At 45.3% G+C, this 17,888-nt stretch overlaps 1 long non-coding RNA gene across 1 annotated transcript; it reads left to right on the top strand.

Moving 5' to 3' along the window:
* Nucleotides 1–239: 239 nt before the first annotated feature.
* Nucleotides 240–4,395, top strand: LOC119960203. The gene is made up of 3 exons (XR_005459336.1): nt 240–354; nt 1,065–1,171; nt 4,126–4,395. It is a non-coding gene; the product is annotated as an uncharacterized LOC119960203 (long non-coding RNA).
* The last annotated feature ends 13,493 nt before the right edge of the window (nt 4,396–17,888 follow it).

Genomic DNA, 17,888 nt, shown 5'->3' with positions numbered 1-17,888 from the left:
GCAGCAGAGAAACAGGAAGTTGTGTTACCTGAGAATGAAACAGCAGGCGTCAGTTTCATGTTATCACTGTGAACAGTCTTCCTGCCTGTGAGGATGAACTCACTCTGACAGCATCAAGAACACCCACACAGATTGCTGCCGCTCTCAGCATTACATTCACGTCCATTCTCATTTTAAACATTAAAATATGAGGTTATTTAATTTATTAACATATTCTCTCCTGGACTCAGAGTGAAATTTTTTCGGAAACTCCTTTAGAAAGAGGAGGATTTACCAACGGAAACTTCAAACCAAACATCATATCATCCTCTGACTGAGTTACTCGATTTATCAGGACCTGAATATCATTGGGAGGTAAAATGGTTTGTCTGTTCTGTCTGAGGACAAAGATTTCAGATATCAGAGTGACTGGGAACTTTTAATGACCATTCCAGGTTAAATTTGAGACTAATTACACCGATCACATTGGGGAAGATAAATAGGTTGCTGTTGTACTCTTTGTCGGGGTGATGTTTCAATGAGTGTGAAGAGCTTGTTCCCCATTGTTCAGATTGGAGACAACTTGTCCATCAAACTGTATTAGTCTTTGAGTCCCAATGTCTTATTGATGATGCAAAGCGGTGGCAGAGATGGAAAGAAAAGGAAGCCAATCCTGCTCTCCGATTTCACTGTCTCATTGGACATCCTGCCCCACAAAGCTCTGTGACTCTGTTCAGCCACATGAAAACCCCGGGTAGAAATTCACAACCCTGAGTGAACATCACCCTCAAATTAGGGGAGTGCTGATGACAAGAGGGTCAGTGTGCAGCGGGCGGGGGGGGGGCGCGGGGGTGGGGGGGGGGGGGGGGGGGGGGGCAGAGCTGTCATCCTGGACCAGGGAGCAGGAGGGGAGAATGTTGTGAATTTCTATCCTGGACTGACAGTGATTAATTTTGGAAACTCCTTTTACAGGGGGTTATTAGGGGAGGATTTACACACAGCAAATTCAAACCTGGAAAAATATTTTTCTTTCCTGAATTTTATTTCTGGACTGACAGTGATGCCTTTGCAAACTTCTTTCACAGGCACTTAGAAAGGGATTCGGAGGCAGGAAATTCACAACCAATCCTCACATCAAATTCTGACAGCACCATTCGGATTATCAGGACCTGGAGATTATCGACCTTTGTGTGTAAGCATTGAGTTCCATATCATTATCACTCACTGTGTAAAATTTCTTCCTCATATCCTCCCTGTAGATCTTACTCACAATCTTAAATCTATGTCCCATAGTTCTTTTACAATCTACTGATGGGAACAGATTGATTTATCTTTTTTCCGGGTTTGCTGTTGTCGTTTCTGGTGCCTGGGTCATGCCAGATGGTCCGTCCGGATTCCACTCCGTTATTGTGTATTTATAGCGGTTGAATGGGCTTGGACCAATCCATTTCCAGATCCAGTACACAAGTGAAGTCTCCACCAAGCATTGATTGATGTGTATCCAGGTCTGGGATGGATCCCAACAATATTTTTTGCAAATGCCATATTGTCCCAGTTAGGGGCTTAGCCATTCACCAGCACCACCAATATACCCGCCAGTGACCCACTGACCACCACATATCTCCTATTAGTGTCCGCAATGATGCTAGTGACTGAAGACTGAAAGAGTGACTGTTTATTGATTAGAATTGCAGCACCTCGAACCCTGTGTCAAAGCCCGAATGAAACAGTTGGCTCAACCTTCCGCAGTCTGGTCTGATCTCTAACCCACAATGAATCTCCTGCAAGAACACTACACCAGCATTTAGATTCTTTAGGTGAGTGACAACCCTTGACCTTCACTGGTCCACCCAATCCCCTTGCGTTCCAGGTGACCAGTTGAATCAATGGTCTCTGTACCAACCCCCATCACGGAATCAGCCATTTCCACCGTGTGACGAGACCCCAGCTCACATGGGGACTTGAATCCCTTCTCACAGTCCCCACATGAAAAATGAAATGAAAATCGCTTATTGTCACAAGCAGGCTTCAAATGAAGTTACTGTGAAAAGCCCCTAGTCGCCACATACTGGCACCTGTTCGGGGAGGCTGGTACCGGAATTGAACCCGCGCTGCTGGCCTGCCATGGTCTTGCTTTAAAAGCCAGTTATTTAGCCCTGTGCTAAACCAGCCCCTATTTACACGGTTTCAACATGCTGCTGGTGTCCTTGTCCCTCTCCACGTTTGACGATCAGTTGAATAATAAATAATAAACTTTATTAGTGTCACAAAAAGGCTTACATTAACACTGCAATGGTTACTGAGAAAATCCCTTAGTCACTGCACTCCGGCGCCTGTTCGGGTCCTCGGAGGGAGAATTCAGAATGTTCAAATCACCAAACAAGCACGATTTTTGAGACTTGTGGGAGGAAACAGGAACATCCGATGGAAACCCACACAGACACGGGGAGAACGTGCAGACTCCGCACAGATAGTGACCCAAACCGGGAATCGAACCCTTCTTCCACATTCACAGGTCAATGATATTCGCGTCCTGTTGGATGGAGTGACTCTGTTAAATCTTGTTGTGAAGTTTGATTTGAGTTTCCACCTGTAAATGCTCCCCTTCTAACCCCCTATAAAAGGAGTTTACAAAAGTCATCACTGTCAGTCCAGGATAGAAATTCTGAACAGGCAATTCTATTTTCTCTGGAACATTTTTCCCTCTCTTGTTCTCCAAAAGCTGTAAATCCCCGTCCCACACACTCTCCCTCCTCCCTCGGCTGAAATCCAAACCCATCTGCACCGTTTCTTTTTTTTTTAAATTTGGAGTATGCATTTTATTTTTTCCAATTCAGGGGCAATTTAGCGTGGCCAATCCACCTACTCTGACATCTTTAGGTTGTGGGAAGAAACCCTCGCAAACACGGGGAAAATGTGCAAACTGCACACGGACAGTGACCCAGAGCCGGTATCGAACCTGGGACCTCGGTACCATGAGGCAGTAGTGCTAACTACTGCACCACCATGCTGCCATTCTGCACCATTTCTTTCCTCCACTCACAGTTTTCTCCTTCCCTCTCCTCTGCCTGGGTTCAGTTCTCCAGCTCCTGTCTGCAGACTGACAATAAAACCAATGGGTCTTATTGGGGGGTTTGGGGCCTCCAGTGGGTTTTTGTGAATCCTCCCCGCCCACCTGCCAGTGTTCCCTTCCTTGCCATCGGAGAGACCTCTGATTTATTATTCTCCCTTGTGGTCCAGGTCTTTCCCTCAGCTTGACATATTTATTTGTCTGGCGAAAAGGATGGTCTCTTTCCTAATGTTCACCATTAAATGTGTAGGTTCCCCAGGAGATGGCTGACATTTCAGGGCAATTAAATGAATAATGGACAGAGATATGTTACATGGTACAGATTAGATATATTATTTGCGGTTCTGTAATAAATTATATTTATTATTATTTCTCGCCTTGTAATATAAGACTGTAGCTACATTATAGATTTCCAGTCATCTCTTCCCTCAAAGGGTTGATAGTCTTTAGATTTCTCTTCCACAGGGACCAGTTGTATCTGGGGCTCATTGAATATATTGAAGCACAAGTTAGACAGGTGTTTTATTGGCAATGGAGTTAAGGGTTATGGGGAATAGGTAGGAAAATAGAGAGAAAGATAAGATGAGGATGGATCTCTTCACTCGAGGATGTGGTGAAGCTTTGGAATTCTCTACCCCAGAGGAATGTGGAGCCTCAGTCATCAGGTATGCTCAAGACAAATATTGATAGGTTTCTAGATATTGAAGATATTGAGGGATATGGGGATCGTGTGGGAGAATGGTGCTGAGGTAGATCGGCCAAGGATCTCATTAAATGGTTGTGCAGACACAGTGGGCTGAATGGCCAACTCTTGCTCCTATTCTAATCTGTGTCCTGGTCAGGAAGCAGTGAGCTGAGCTTGGATCTGTCGATCAACATGAACCAGCACCTTCAGGCGAATTGGGAGGGTGAATATTAGATACAGCAGAGTGAGAATGGAGGGAGAGTGTGTGGGATGGAGATTTACAGCTTTTGGAGAACAAGAGAAGAAATAATGCTCCATAGGAACTAGAATTGTCTGTTCTGAATTTTCATCATGTACTAACAATGATGACTTTTGCAAATTGTTTTTAAAGGAAATTAGAAGAGGAAGAATTATGGACAGAAATCTCAAACTGCACATCTTGATGTGACAAACGCACTCAATTCCTTCTGATCTGAATACCATTGTGAGAAGGAGAAATGTTTGTCCGAACTGTCAGCTTCTAAAGATTTCAAGCATCAGTGTGACCGGAAAAGCACCGAGACCCACACAACACACACCCGAGTGAGAGAGTTCCAATGAACTGACTGTGGAAATAGCTTCAACCAGTTACACAGCCTGAAAAAACATCACACTATTCACAGTGAGGAGAGACAGTGCACATGTTCTGTGTGTAGGCAAGGCTTCCACTGACTGTCCAACCTGGAGAGATACAAGGAGACCCAAGACAGGAAGAAACCATGGAAATGTGGGGACTGTGGGAAGGGATTCAGAGCCCCATCAAAGCTGGAGTCTCATCGACGCAGTCACACTGGGGAGAAGCCATTCATCTGCTCTCAGTGTGAGAAGGGATTCGCTCAGTTATCCACCCTGAAGACACACCAGCGAGTTCACACTGGAGAGAGGCCATTCACCTGCTCTCAGTGTGGGAAGGGATTCATTGATTCATCCGCCGTGCGAAAACATCAGCGAGTTCACACTGGGGAGAGACCATTCACCTGTTCCATCTGTGGGAATGGATTCACACAGTTATCCATCCTGAAGACACACCAGTGACTTCACACTGGGGAAAAGCCATTCACCTGCTCTCAGTGTGGGAGGGGATTCACTTGGTTAGCCAGTCAGCGGAGCCATCAGCGAATTCACATTGGGGAGACGTCATTCACCTGCTCTCAGTGTGGGAACGGATTCAGTGATTTATCCAGTCTGCAGACACATCAGCGAATTCACACCGGGGAGAGGCCGTTCACCTGCCCTCAGTGTGGGAAGGGATTTATTGATCCATCCATCCTGCAGAGACATCAGCAAGTTCATACTGGGGAGAAGCCATTCACCTGCTCCCTCTGTGGGAATGGATTCACACAGTTATCCAGTCTGCAGACACACCAGCGAGTTCACACTGGGGAAAAGCCATTCACCTGCTCTTAGTGTGGGAAGGGATTACATAGAAAATAGGAGCAGGAAGAGATAATTTGGCCCTTTGCACTTGCTCTGCCATTCATTATGATCATAGTTTATCATCCAACTCCACAGCCTAATCCCGCTTTCCCCTCCATTTCCTTTGATCCCCTTTGCCTTCAGTGCGATATCTATCTGCTTCTTGAAAACATGCAAGGTATTGGCCTCAACTATTTCCTGTGGTAACAAATCCCACAGGTTCACCACTCTCTGGGTGAAGAAATGTTTCCTCATCTCTGTCTAAATGGTCTCCCCCGTATTCTCAGACTGTGACCTCTGTTTCTGTACACTCCCACCATCGGGAAAATCTTTCCTGCATCTCCCCAATCAAATCCTGTTAGAATATTGTAGGTTTCGATAAGATCCCTCATTCTTCTGAACTCCAGCGAATACAATCCTAACTGATTCAATCTCTCATACGTCAGTCCCACCATCCCAGGAATCAGTCTGGTAAACCTTTGCTGCACTTCCTCTCGAGCAAGAACGTCCTTCCTCAGATAAGGAGACCAAAACTGCACACAATATCCCAGCTACGGCCTCGCCAAGGCCCTGTATAGAACAAAGAACAATACAGCACAGGAACAGGCCCTTCGGCCCTCTAAGCCTGCCCCGATCACGTGTTCTATCTAGACTAACCGCCTGTATCCTTCTATACCCCATCTGTTCATGTGCCTATCCAGATAAGTCTTAAAGGTCGCTAACGTATCTGCCTCAACCACCTCACTTGGCAGTGCATTCCAGGCCACCACCACCCACTGTGTAAAATACTCTTCCCGCACACATCTCCATTCTCCACTGAACCTTTTTCCCCCTCACCTTGAATTTGTGCCCCCTTGTAATTGCCATTTCTGCACTGTTCACTCTGTACCCCTAATAATTTTATAAACTTTTATCAGGTCACCCCTCCGCCTCCATCTCTCTCAGGAAAACAATCCTGTTTATTCAATCTCTCCTCATAGCTAATCCCCTCCAGACCAGGCAACATCCTGGTAAACCTTTTCTGTGCTCTGTCCAAAGCCTCCACGTCCTTCTGGTAGTGCAGTGACCAGAATTGGGACACAGTATTCCAAATATGGCCTAACCAACATTAGAACATAGAACAGTACAGCACAGAACAGGCCCTTCGGCCCTCGATGTTGTGCCGAGCAATGATCTCTGTGTCTCTATGCTCCTGATGGTCGGCATCTCCTCATCATGAGTGTTAAATGCTCTCAGTTCTGTCTATTATGAATCTTTGTTGCACCTTATCCAGTGCCTCTATTTTATTTTTCTAAATGGAGATCACCAATGTTGTCAGTGCTCCCAGTGTAGTCTAACCCTAATTCTAAACAAGTTGAACATTTCCTCCGTGCTTTTCAATTCTATCCCTCTGGAATGGAACCTTAGATATGGGCCTCACACTGTAAGAAAGGTGTGAAGTTCTTGGAGAGGGTGCAGAGGACATTTACAATAATAATAATCATCTTTATTATTGTCACAAGTGGGCTGACATTAACACTGCAATGAAGTTACTGTGAAAATCCCCTAGTCGCCACACTCCTGCGCCTGTTCAGTTCCACCGAGGGAGAATTCAGAATCTCCAATTCACCGAACAAGCACATCTTTCGGGACTTGTAGGAAACTGGAGCGCCCGGAGGAAACTCACGCAGACACAGGGAGAACGTGCAGACTTCGCACAGACAGTGACCCAAACCGGTAATCGAACCTGGGACCCTGATGCTGTGAAGCCACAGTGATAACCACATGTGCTGCCCATTGAAAGCTGCAGCAAGACTGTGCAGTTGCATGTTGCACAAGTCCATTGGGTCATGTGAAAGTGAAAATCGCTTATTGTCACGAGTAGGCTTCAATGAAGTTACTGTGAAAAGCCCGGGTGCCAGCTGTGTAGAGAAGGGGTTATCATAGTCACCTAACACGTGAAAGGTCCCCGGTTTGAAACTGGCAGAAGCATTAAATGCTTCTCATTTAGTCCGAGGAAAACTTTCCACAACATCCGTTTGTCCCTGAATATTACCTGAATCTCGTATGTGAGAGGAATAGGAGATCTGGTCTCACATCAGCCACAAAAATTGATTCAGCGAAGTCTGAAGTGCTGCATTTTCAAGAAGCAGTGAGATGATAAAGAATTTCCTGCTTTGACACAGTTCCGATATTGGCAGTTTGTTCAACCACAACAGAATTTAATGTGCTTACAGATGCAAATGAACATAATAACTGTCTAAATCATGTCTAATTGTGAGATAAAAGCAACTTACTGCGGATTCTTCAATCGGAAACAAAAACAGAAAACACAGGACAATCTCAGCAGGTCTGGCAGCCTCTGTGGAGAGAGATGGCAGCTGATGTTTTGAGTCTGGGTGACTCTTTGTCAAAGCTGGAGAACTGCAAATAGGGTCAGATTTAGACTATTGTGGGTGGACAGTGAATGGGCGGGAGGGCAGGGAGCTTGTGGAGATGTGGGGCTGGGTAGAGGGCCAGGGACAGGTGGTGAATGACTAAAATGACAGAAAGAAAAAGAGAATGTAAATAGGGGTAATAAAGGCTAAGAACAGTGCTGATAGTGGTGCGTTAAGAGATTAGAATCTGAACGGCAGAATAAAAGTTAGCAGTGAGTGAAAGGAAGACTAGGAACAGGGAGCAGATTGTCCAAGGGGGGAGGGGGGGGACAATGGTGGAGGAAAAACAGATTGATGGAAGAAATGAAAATAAGTTGCTAGAAATAAACATGTGAGGAAGGTGGAGGAGAATAATAAGTGACATGGCCTCTCAGCCTATCCATCAGAAGCTGCAGCAAGACACTGCAGTTGAACATAGCATAGGTCCATTGGCTGCTCCGCTGCTGCCTGTTTCTGTGGTGTAGTGGTTAACATGTTCAGCTAACTCGCGAAAGATCCTCCATTCAAAACTGTGCAGGAATGTCGAATTCTTCTCGCTTAGTTTGAGGGATGTTTGGATAACATGCATTTGTTTCTGCATATCATCAGAATCCCATTTATTAGATATATATTTGGCCTCCTCGGCCTCAAACTTCTTTCACAGAATTCTGTGAATATTGAAGAAGCAAAGATCAGAAAAAGATGATCCCATTTTGATACAGTTCAGATCTTCTCAGTTTGTTCAGTCCACAACAGAATTTAATGGATTTCCGGATACAGATTAACATTTTTAATCACCATCTGAAAGATATCTAATGGTAATGTGTGTTCATACAGACATAGGCAAATTATATTCTAACTGAATTAGAGGGAATGGCAGAGATTCAACTAAAACACCTTTTTGAAAATCGGGCTTTGTGGCAGAGAAACAGGAAAAGCCACTCAGGGAGATGAGGAAATTCAGGCTCAGTGCGGATTTGCTGTCACCCCTCGTTTCATTAACATGAACGGGATTAAGGCAGCGGAATGTTTCATACCCAGAACAAAGAGGGTAAAATATAATAAACTTATCATTCTTTAATCTCCTACCTGTGAAGGTATTTGTTTAAAAACTGACGTGGCCAATCTCAAATGAACTCAACAGAACTTATGTTACCCAGTGACTTTATTTTCTTTGTCAATCATGTTTGTTGTATATTTCAGAGAGTCTCAATTTCAGATGAGGACATAAATATCAAATAATATCAAGTTTTGAGTAATGCAACAAATACTGAGTAAAATTGTTTGATGTTTTTCGAAGGAATATAAGAATTATGTTATTACTGAATGAGAGGAAATATTTGCTGGGCAGACATTTCTACATTTCATAATTCATTTGAAATCTAATAAAGTAAACTACTTCAGCAAAGTGATCTCTAAAGTCTAGAGGGCTTTGTTAAGCTTTACAAATCCCTCTCTAATAGACAGACTCTGTGAATAGGATGTAGATCAAATGTAATTAGATTCTGTTATCAACTCAGAAATAATGACAAGATGCTTCAGCAGCAAAATACACTTTTGTAAATTCAATATGAAACCAATTGCATGATTACATAATGTTTGTATCATAAACTGCACCATCTTCATGTCTGAATTTTCTGGTCATTGGTCCAGGGGAACGTTCTCAAGGATTCTGCAGAAACTCCTTTTTCAAAAGCAAATTGGAAGAATAATTGGAATAGAGAAACTTCAAGATCACAGAAAGAGAGAAGGACATTGAGACTAATCAATTTGCTCTTGTTCAATCTATATTTTTATTTGACTTTGATCATTTTTACAGATAGCACAACAGATTTTCCAATGGGCTCATTGTCAATCAGCTGTTTTTTCAGTGGACTGGTTATCACGTCTCCTCACACACCAAATGTCCCTCATTATTATTATTCGAAACATTATTGATGTTACTCATCTAAATTGGCAGATAAGTTGTATCATTGTTATTTATTGTTCAATAGTTAAACAAATGCATTACCTGACACCCGAAAAGTTCCAAATGATACCCTGCAAAATACTCTGTGATGGAGACTGGCAGGAATTGCAGTCAGAGTTCACACGTGTTAGTTGTGAATGGTTTTCTAATGTGTTGTGGCATTTTATGATTCAAAAGTCAGATCAATTTCTCCACCAATTGCCTAATTTTCAGTCAAATTGTACTCCCACAATAGAAGGGTCTTCAGTGCAATAAGGATGCACTGTTTACTATTCTCGGTCAGTGCACGGAGCGCTGTTCCCTGTTTCTGTAGTGTAGTGATTATCATGTTTGCTTAAAGGCCCTCGGTTTAATACTGCACAGAAACATTATCAAACCCCATTCATTTCCATGAGTGGAAAAGTTACAAGATTGACATTTTCATTATTCATTTACACCCACCCTGAATTGCCCTTGAATTGGGTTGCTGAGTTGATCTGCCGTGTGGAACCCTGGAGCTTCAGCCTGGTTCTCCGCTTTCCTAGTCTGGATGTGGAGATGCCAGCATTGGACTGGGGTGGGCACAGTAGGAAGACTGACAACACCAGGTTAAAGTCCAATTGGTTTGTGTCGAATCATTAGCATTCGGAGCGCAGCTCCTTCCACAGGTGAATGAAGAGGTGGGTTCCACAACCACATATATAGAGAAATTCAATGATGCAAGATGATACTTTGAGTGCGTGTCTGCAGGTAATTAAATCTTTACAGTTCCAAACATTGCAACTGGAGAGAGGGATAATCACAGGTTAAAGAGATGTGAAATGTCTCAAGCCAGCACAGTTGGTAGGATTTCACAAGCCCAGGCCAGATGGTGGGGGGTGAATGTAATGCAACATGAATCCAAGGTCCCGGTTGAGGCTGTACCCATGCGTGCGGAACTTGGCTATCAGTTTCTGCTTGGCGATACTGCGTTGCCGAACGTCCTGAAGGCTGCCTACCTAAGCCCCACCTCCATCCTATCCCCATAACCCAGTAACCCCACCTAACCTTTTTGGACACTACGGCAATTTAACATGGCCAATCCACCTAACCTGCACATATTTGGACTCATGCCTGTGCTATCACAGAGACTGCCCGTTTCCACCCACGTTACATTATCCGGCCTCTCTCCTGTGTCTGTGCGCCTGGGGCTGAAACCTCAGTCATGCTTTCGTCACCTCCCGATTTGACAATTCCATTACACACCTGGCTGCTCTCCCACATTCTACCTCTGTAAACTTAAAGCCATCCAAAAGGCTGCTACCCATGTCTTAATTCACAGCAAGTTCCTTTCCCCTATGATCTCTGTGCTCCGAGACTTGCATTCTCTCCCAGTCAATTCTCACTCTCATTTTCAAATGGCTCCATGACCTCATCTCTCCCTGTGTCTGTCATCTCCTCCAGCTCCACAACCCCCTGAGATATCTGTACAGCTCTGATCCTGGACTCTTGCACACCCCCGATTCTAATTACTCCACCATGGTTCTAAATTCCCTCGGCCCCAAGCACTGAATTCCCTCCCTAAACCTCCCCGTCTCCACCTCACTTACCTCCTTTCAGACTCTAAAAGTCACCTCTTTGACCAAGTTTTTGGTCACCTGTCCTAATATCTTCTTTTGTGTCTGGGTGTCTCACTTTGTTTTACAATGTTCCTGTGAAGTTGACTGGGATGATTTATGATGTTAAAGGTGTTATATAAATAGAAGTTGTTGTTGTTGACTTTAACGCTGACCTCCTGTTTTACAATATCCCATTGGTTTCACAACAAACTCTATCTCTGATGTTTTGCCTCCTGCGGGTTTGCAGCCTCTATAAAGACGGCGGCCGTTAACTCAGGCCTGTCACCGGGAGCAGACCGCTCGATGCAAACCCGAACCCGGAAACTTTGTATAGGTTTGGAACCTCCACCGGGTTTCAGTGAACCCTCCAAGCCGAGTCCAGCATAGGCACTGCGCATGCTCCAGCTCACAATGCCAGAGAGTGATTGACGGCAGCTCTGGTCCAATAGGAAGAGAGGGGTGGGCCTGGAGGACCGAGTGGTTGCAGCCAGTCTTCCAATCAATCGGAGTGAATGAGGGGCGGGGCTCAGCCCCGGTCTCCCACGTGAGGCCTGAGCATGCGCAGTACCTATGACAACTCAGGATTCAGGCGGTTGGGTGGAAATTGTGAGCCGGTCAAATTCGGTTTGGTAAGTCATGAGGGAGGGATGGAGCCGGCGGATGGGTCGAAAGGCTTCACAGACATTCCGTGCAGACCGAAGCCCCGAATACGAAGAGAGGATACAGGAGCTGAACCGGCGAAAGCTGCTCGGGCTTTTCTCCGAGACAGGCCCGGGCGCATGCGGAGGGAGCGAGAGCCCCGGCTTTGCTCCGCCTCCTATTCACTCTGATTGCCTGGAGGACCAGTCGCTCTTGTTTGGTCCTCCAGCCCCGCCCCCTCTTCCTATTGGCCCGAACCCGCCGTCAATCAGCCCTCGGGCATTGTGAGCTGGAGCAAACCCTTCACCATCATTGTCAGCTCCCTGGTTTAGAACATAGAACAGTACAGCACAGAACAGGCCCTTCGGCCCTCAATGTTGTGCCGAGCCATGATCACCCTACTCAAACCCACGTATCCACACTATACCCGTAACCCAACAACCCCCCCTTAACCTTACTTTTTATTAGGACACTACGGGCAATTTAGCATGGCCAATCCACCTAACCCGCACATCTTTGGACTGTGGGAGGAAACCGGAGCACCCGGAGGAAACCCACGCACACAGGGGGAGGACGTGCAGACTCCACACAGACAGTGACCCAGCCGGGAATCGAACCTGGGACCCTGGAGCTTTGAAGCATTTATGCTAACCACCATGCTACCCTGCTGCAGCTGCGGAGCTTCTCCCTCCCTCCCGGGAACAGGCCCAGGTTAACGGGCACCATCCTGCTTCACACACTGGAGGGTGGTTCACAACAGAGGATGGGGGAGGGGGGATAATAAATAAAAGCTGACACTTTGCACTCAAATCAATGAGGACTCTGATCTCTGCCAAGGAAGGAAACCCTGGCAGGTGGGCGGGGAGGATTCACAAACACCCGCTGGAGGCCCCAAACCCCCAATAAGACCCATTGATTTTATTGTCAGTCTGCAGACAGGAACTGGAGAACTGAACCCAGGCAGAGGAGTGGGAGGGAGAAAACTGGGAGTGAAGGAAATAAATGGTGCAGATGGTGAGATGGGTTTGGATTTCAGCCCAGGGAGTAGGGAGAGTGTGTGGGGTGGAGATTTACAGCTTTGGGGGAACAAGAGAGGAAAAAATGTTCCAGAGAAACTAGAATTGCCTGTTCAGAATTTCTATCCTGGACTGACAGTGATGGCTTTTGTAAACTCCTTTTACAGGGGATTAGAATTGGAGACTTTGCACACAACAAACTGAACCCAACAGAAAGGTTTGTCTCTTTGCGAATTCTATCCTGCATCAACAGTTATGACTTTTGTAACATGAACGATTACAGCTCTCAGGAAAGATTAAATGGAGTGGAGCCCTTTTTCTATCGACAACAATAAATGAAGCAGTGACCTGCTATAAATCTTTTAAATTATCAGTAGTTTGGAGAGGGGCGATGTGAGAGAGTGACCATCAATAAACAACACGTCATAAATACAAGATAGTTACAAATAAATCCAAGGGGGCAATACAGACAAATTTATTTATCACAGGTTCAGAATGTGCAACTCATTACCATGGAAAGGAGTTGAGGAAAGTGCTGACATGTTTTCAAAAGGAAACGGGACAAGCACGAGAGAAAATTGAATCAAAAACCAGCTGAAGGGCTGAGATTTGATAGGTGTGACAGTCGGAGATGTGTGCCGAGTATTGACAGCAGTATCGGTACAGAATGGCATGTTTGTGTCATATATATTGACAGTATTTCAATGTAATCTCCTTTTACAGAATATTTGCAGATGCAAACATCATGTCGAGATCTGACAGAGTCACTTGATTCATCAGGACCGGCCTTTCAACGTGGAAGGAGAAATGTTCGTCTGTTTTGTCTTTCAGAAAAAATGTCAAAAATCACTGTGATTGGAAAAGCACTGAGACACAGACATCTAAGTAATTTTCCAGTTAGCTGGAACTGAGCTTTAACCAATCACAAAGCATGAAATTAAATTGCAGCATTTACATCAGGGAGACACCGTACTCAGGCTTCAACTGATGATCCAAGTTGGAGAGACATAAGGACATTCGCCCCAAAGGAATCAAGAAGCAGCAATAGGACATTCAGCCCCGTGAGCCTGTTCTACCATTTAATAACATCACGGCTGATCTGATAGTGACCTCAAATCTGCATCCTACCTACACCTGACAACTTGTCGATAACCATGGAGAAACCGTGGAAATGTGGGGACTGTGGGATGGGATTCAATTACCCGTCTGAAATGGAAACTCATCGACGTATTCATACTGGGGAAAGGCCGTTCACCTGCTCCGTGTGTGGGAAGGGATTCACTCGGTCATCACACCTCCTGACACACCAACTTGTTCATACTGATCAGAGACCATTTAAATGTGATCACTGTAAGAAGAGTTTTAAAAGCAGATATAATTTACTGACACATCAACGCACTCACACTGGGGAGAGGCCATTCACCTGCTTCGTGTGTGGGAAGGGATTCATTCTGTCAACTGAACTCCTGAGACATCAACTTGTTCATACTGATGAGAAACCTTTTAAATGTGCTGACTGTGAAAAGAGCTTTAAAAGCAGAAAGGATTTACTGTTACATCAACGCACTCACACTGGGGAGAGGCCATTCACCTGTTTGGAATGTGGGAAGGGATTTAATGATTTGTCAAACCTCCGGGCTCACCATCGGGTCCACTCTGACCAGAGACCGTTTAAATGTGCTGACTGTGAGAAGAGCTTTAAACGCAGAATGGATTTACTGACACACCAACGCACTCACACTTGGGAGAGGCCATTCAGCTGCTCCGTGTGTGGGAAGGGATTCACTCAGTCATCAATCCTCCTGAGACACCAACTTTTTCATACTGATCAGAGACGCTACAAATGTGCTGACTGTGAGATGAGCTTTAAAAGTAAAAAGAATTTACTGGTACACCAACGCACTCACACTGGGGAGAGGCCATTCACCTGTTCCGTGTGTGGAAAGGGATTCACTCAGTCATCAATCCTCCTGAGACACCAACTTGTTCATACTGATCAGAAACCTTTTAAATGTGCTGACTGTGAGAAGAGCTTTAAAAGTAAAAAGAATTTACTGTCACATCAACGCACTCACTCTGGGGAGAGGCCATTCACCTGCTTTGTGTGTGAGAAGAGCTTTAAAAATAAAAATAATTTACTGTCACATCAACGCACTCACACTGGGGAGAGGCCATTCACCTGCTCCGTGTGTGAGAAGGGATTCACATGTTCATCCCAGCTTCTGCAACACCAGCGAGTTCACATGTGTGACAAGAAATTTACTCAGTCATCCTATCTGACTTCACACCAACTTGTTCACATTGATCAGAAACCTTTTAAATATTCTGACTGAAAAGAGATTTAAAGGTAAACCGAATCTATGGAAACACCAGCGAGTTCACACTGAAACACAATCATAGAATTTACAGTGCAGAAGGAGGGCATTCGGCCCATCGAGTGCACCGGCCCTTGGAAAGAGCACCTCACTTAAGCCATACCTCCAACCTAACCCATAACCCCACCTCACCTTTTTGGACACTCAGGGCAATTTATCATGGCCAATCCACCTAATCTACACATTTTTGGACTTCTGGGAGGAAACTGGAGGACCTGGAGGAAACCCACGCAGACATGGGGAGAACGTGCAAACTCCGCACAGACAGTGAGCCAAGCGGGAATTCTGGGACCCTGGAGCTTTGAAGCAACAGTGCCAACCACTGTGTTACCGTGTGGCCGACACGTCGGAGCGGTACTGGGGAGAGGCTGTTTAACTGCTCCGTGTGTGGGAGGAGATTCACTCAGTCAAACAACCTGCACAGACATCAGCAAGTTCACAGGCAACAGCAGGGTTTGGATTCAGCTGTTGTTGCTGCTGTTAGTCACATCCAGGACTGAATGATGCCTGGACATCTGTTTCCAGTGGGGCTCCAGTTTTCCGGTATATATCAATGATTTAGACTGAAATGTATGTACCAGGATTATACAAAAGTTGCTGATGTGTTTTAGACAATGAGGGAGAAAGCTATGGACTGGGTTAGGCGGGCAGAAAAATGGTGAATGGAAATTTAGATAATGAGAGGTTAGGAACACACTTCAGTTAACTCACGATGAAAATAAAGTCACTTGAAATGAAATGAAATGAAAATCGCTTATTGTCACAAGTAGGCTTCAAATGAAGTTGCGGTGAAAAGCCCCTAGTCGCCACATTCCGGCGCCTGTTCGGGGAGGCTGGTACGGGAATCGAACTGTGCTGCTGGCCTGCCTTGGTCTACTTTCAAAGCCAGCGTTTTAGGAAAAAACTGATTGGTGGGGAAGCTACAAATAATCCTTTTTTTAAAACATAAATTCTGAGTACCCAATTATTATTATTTTTTTTCGAATTCAGGGGCAATTTAACCTGGCCAATCCACCTAACCTGCACATCTTTGGGTTGTGGGGGTGAAACCCACGCAGACACGGGGAGAATATGCAAACTCCACACGGACAGTGACCCAGGGCCGGGATTTCAAACCCGGGTCCTCAGCGCTGTCGTCCCACAGCTAACCACTGCTCCACGTGCTGCCCTAGCTACAAATAATTCTAATAAGTTTCTTGAACAGTTCTCACATGGAAAGGCACTTGACCACTTTAAAACAGACCACGTTAAGACCAAGTCATATTTAGGGCAAGATTATAAACAGGGCAATCACTTAAAGTGATTAGAAAAAGAAGCAATGCTGAGCAAGGCTAGGAGAGTGGGCAAAGAAATGGCAGGTGGAATACAATATGGAAAAGTGTGAGGTTATGCACTTTAGAAGGATAAATGGGGGCATAGACTATTTTCTAAATGGGAAAATGCTGAGGAAATCACAAGCTCAAAGGGACTTGGGAGACCTTGCTCAAGATTCTCTTCAGGTTAACGTGCAGGTACACTGCAGCCTCACGGCGCTGAGGTCCCAGTTTCGATCCCGGCTCTGGGTCACTGACTGTGTGGAGTTTGCACATCTCCCTGTGTTTGTGTGGGTTTTGTCCCCACATCCCAAAGATGTGCAGGGTAGGTGGATTGGCCACACTAAATTTCCCCTTAATTGGAAAAAATGAATTGGGTACTCTAAATTTAAAAAAATGTAAAAGCAAATGGTTAATGTGCAGGTTCAGTCGGCAGTTAGGAAGGCAAATGTAATGTATTCATGTCGAGAGGGCTTGAATACAAGACCAGGGATGTACTTCTGAGGCTATGTAAGGCCTTGATCAGACCCCATTTGGGCAGCACGGTAGCATTGTGGATAGCACAATGGCTTCACAGCTCCAGGGTCCCAGGTTCGATTCCGGCTTGGGTCACTGTCTGTGTGGAGTCTGCATTCTCCCCATGTGTGCGTGGGTTTCCTCCGAGTGCTCCGGTTTCTCCCACAGTCCAAAGATGTGCAGGTTAGGTGGATTGGCCGTGATAAATTGCCCTTAGTGTTGGGTGGGGTTACTGGGTTATGGGGATAGGGTGGAGGTGTTGACCTTGGGTAGGGTGCTCTTTCCAAGAGCCGGTGCAGACTCGATGGGCCGAATGGCCTCCTTCTGCACTGTAAATTCTATGATAATTCTATGATTATGAGCAGTTTTGGGTCCCGTATCTAAGGAAGGATGTGTTGGCCTTGGAAAGGGTCCAGAGGAGGTTTGCAAGAGGGATCCCTGGAATGAAGAGCTTGTCGTATGAGGAACAGTTGAGGACTCTGGGTCTGTACTCGTTGGAGTTTAGACGGATATGGGGGAATCTTATTAAAACTTACAGAATACTGCGAGGCCTGGGTAGAGTGGACATGGAGAAGATGTTTCCACTTGTAGGAAAAACTAGAAGCAGAGAACACAATCTCAGACTACAGTTGCAATCCTTTAAAACAGAGTAAGAAGTCTTACAACACCAGGTTAAAGTCCAACAGGTTTGTTTTGACTCACTAGCTTTCGGGGCACAGTTCCTTCCTCAGGTGATGAGGAGGAATTAAAACAGATGAGGAGGAATTTCTTCAGCCAGAGTGTGGTGAATCTGTGGAAGTCTTTGCCACAGAATGCCGTGGAGGCCAAATAACTGAGTGTCTTTAAGATAGAGATAGATAGGTTCTTGATTAATAAGGGGATCAGGGGTTATGGGGAG

This window comes from Scyliorhinus canicula, unplaced genomic scaffold (assembly GCF_902713615.1).
Source record: "Scyliorhinus canicula unplaced genomic scaffold, sScyCan1.1, whole genome shotgun sequence".
NCBI lineage: Eukaryota > Metazoa > Chordata > Chondrichthyes > Carcharhiniformes > Scyliorhinidae > Scyliorhinus > Scyliorhinus canicula.
Note: the sequence above shows the minus strand (reverse complement) of the source record. Positions and strands in the feature narration are given on the sequence as shown.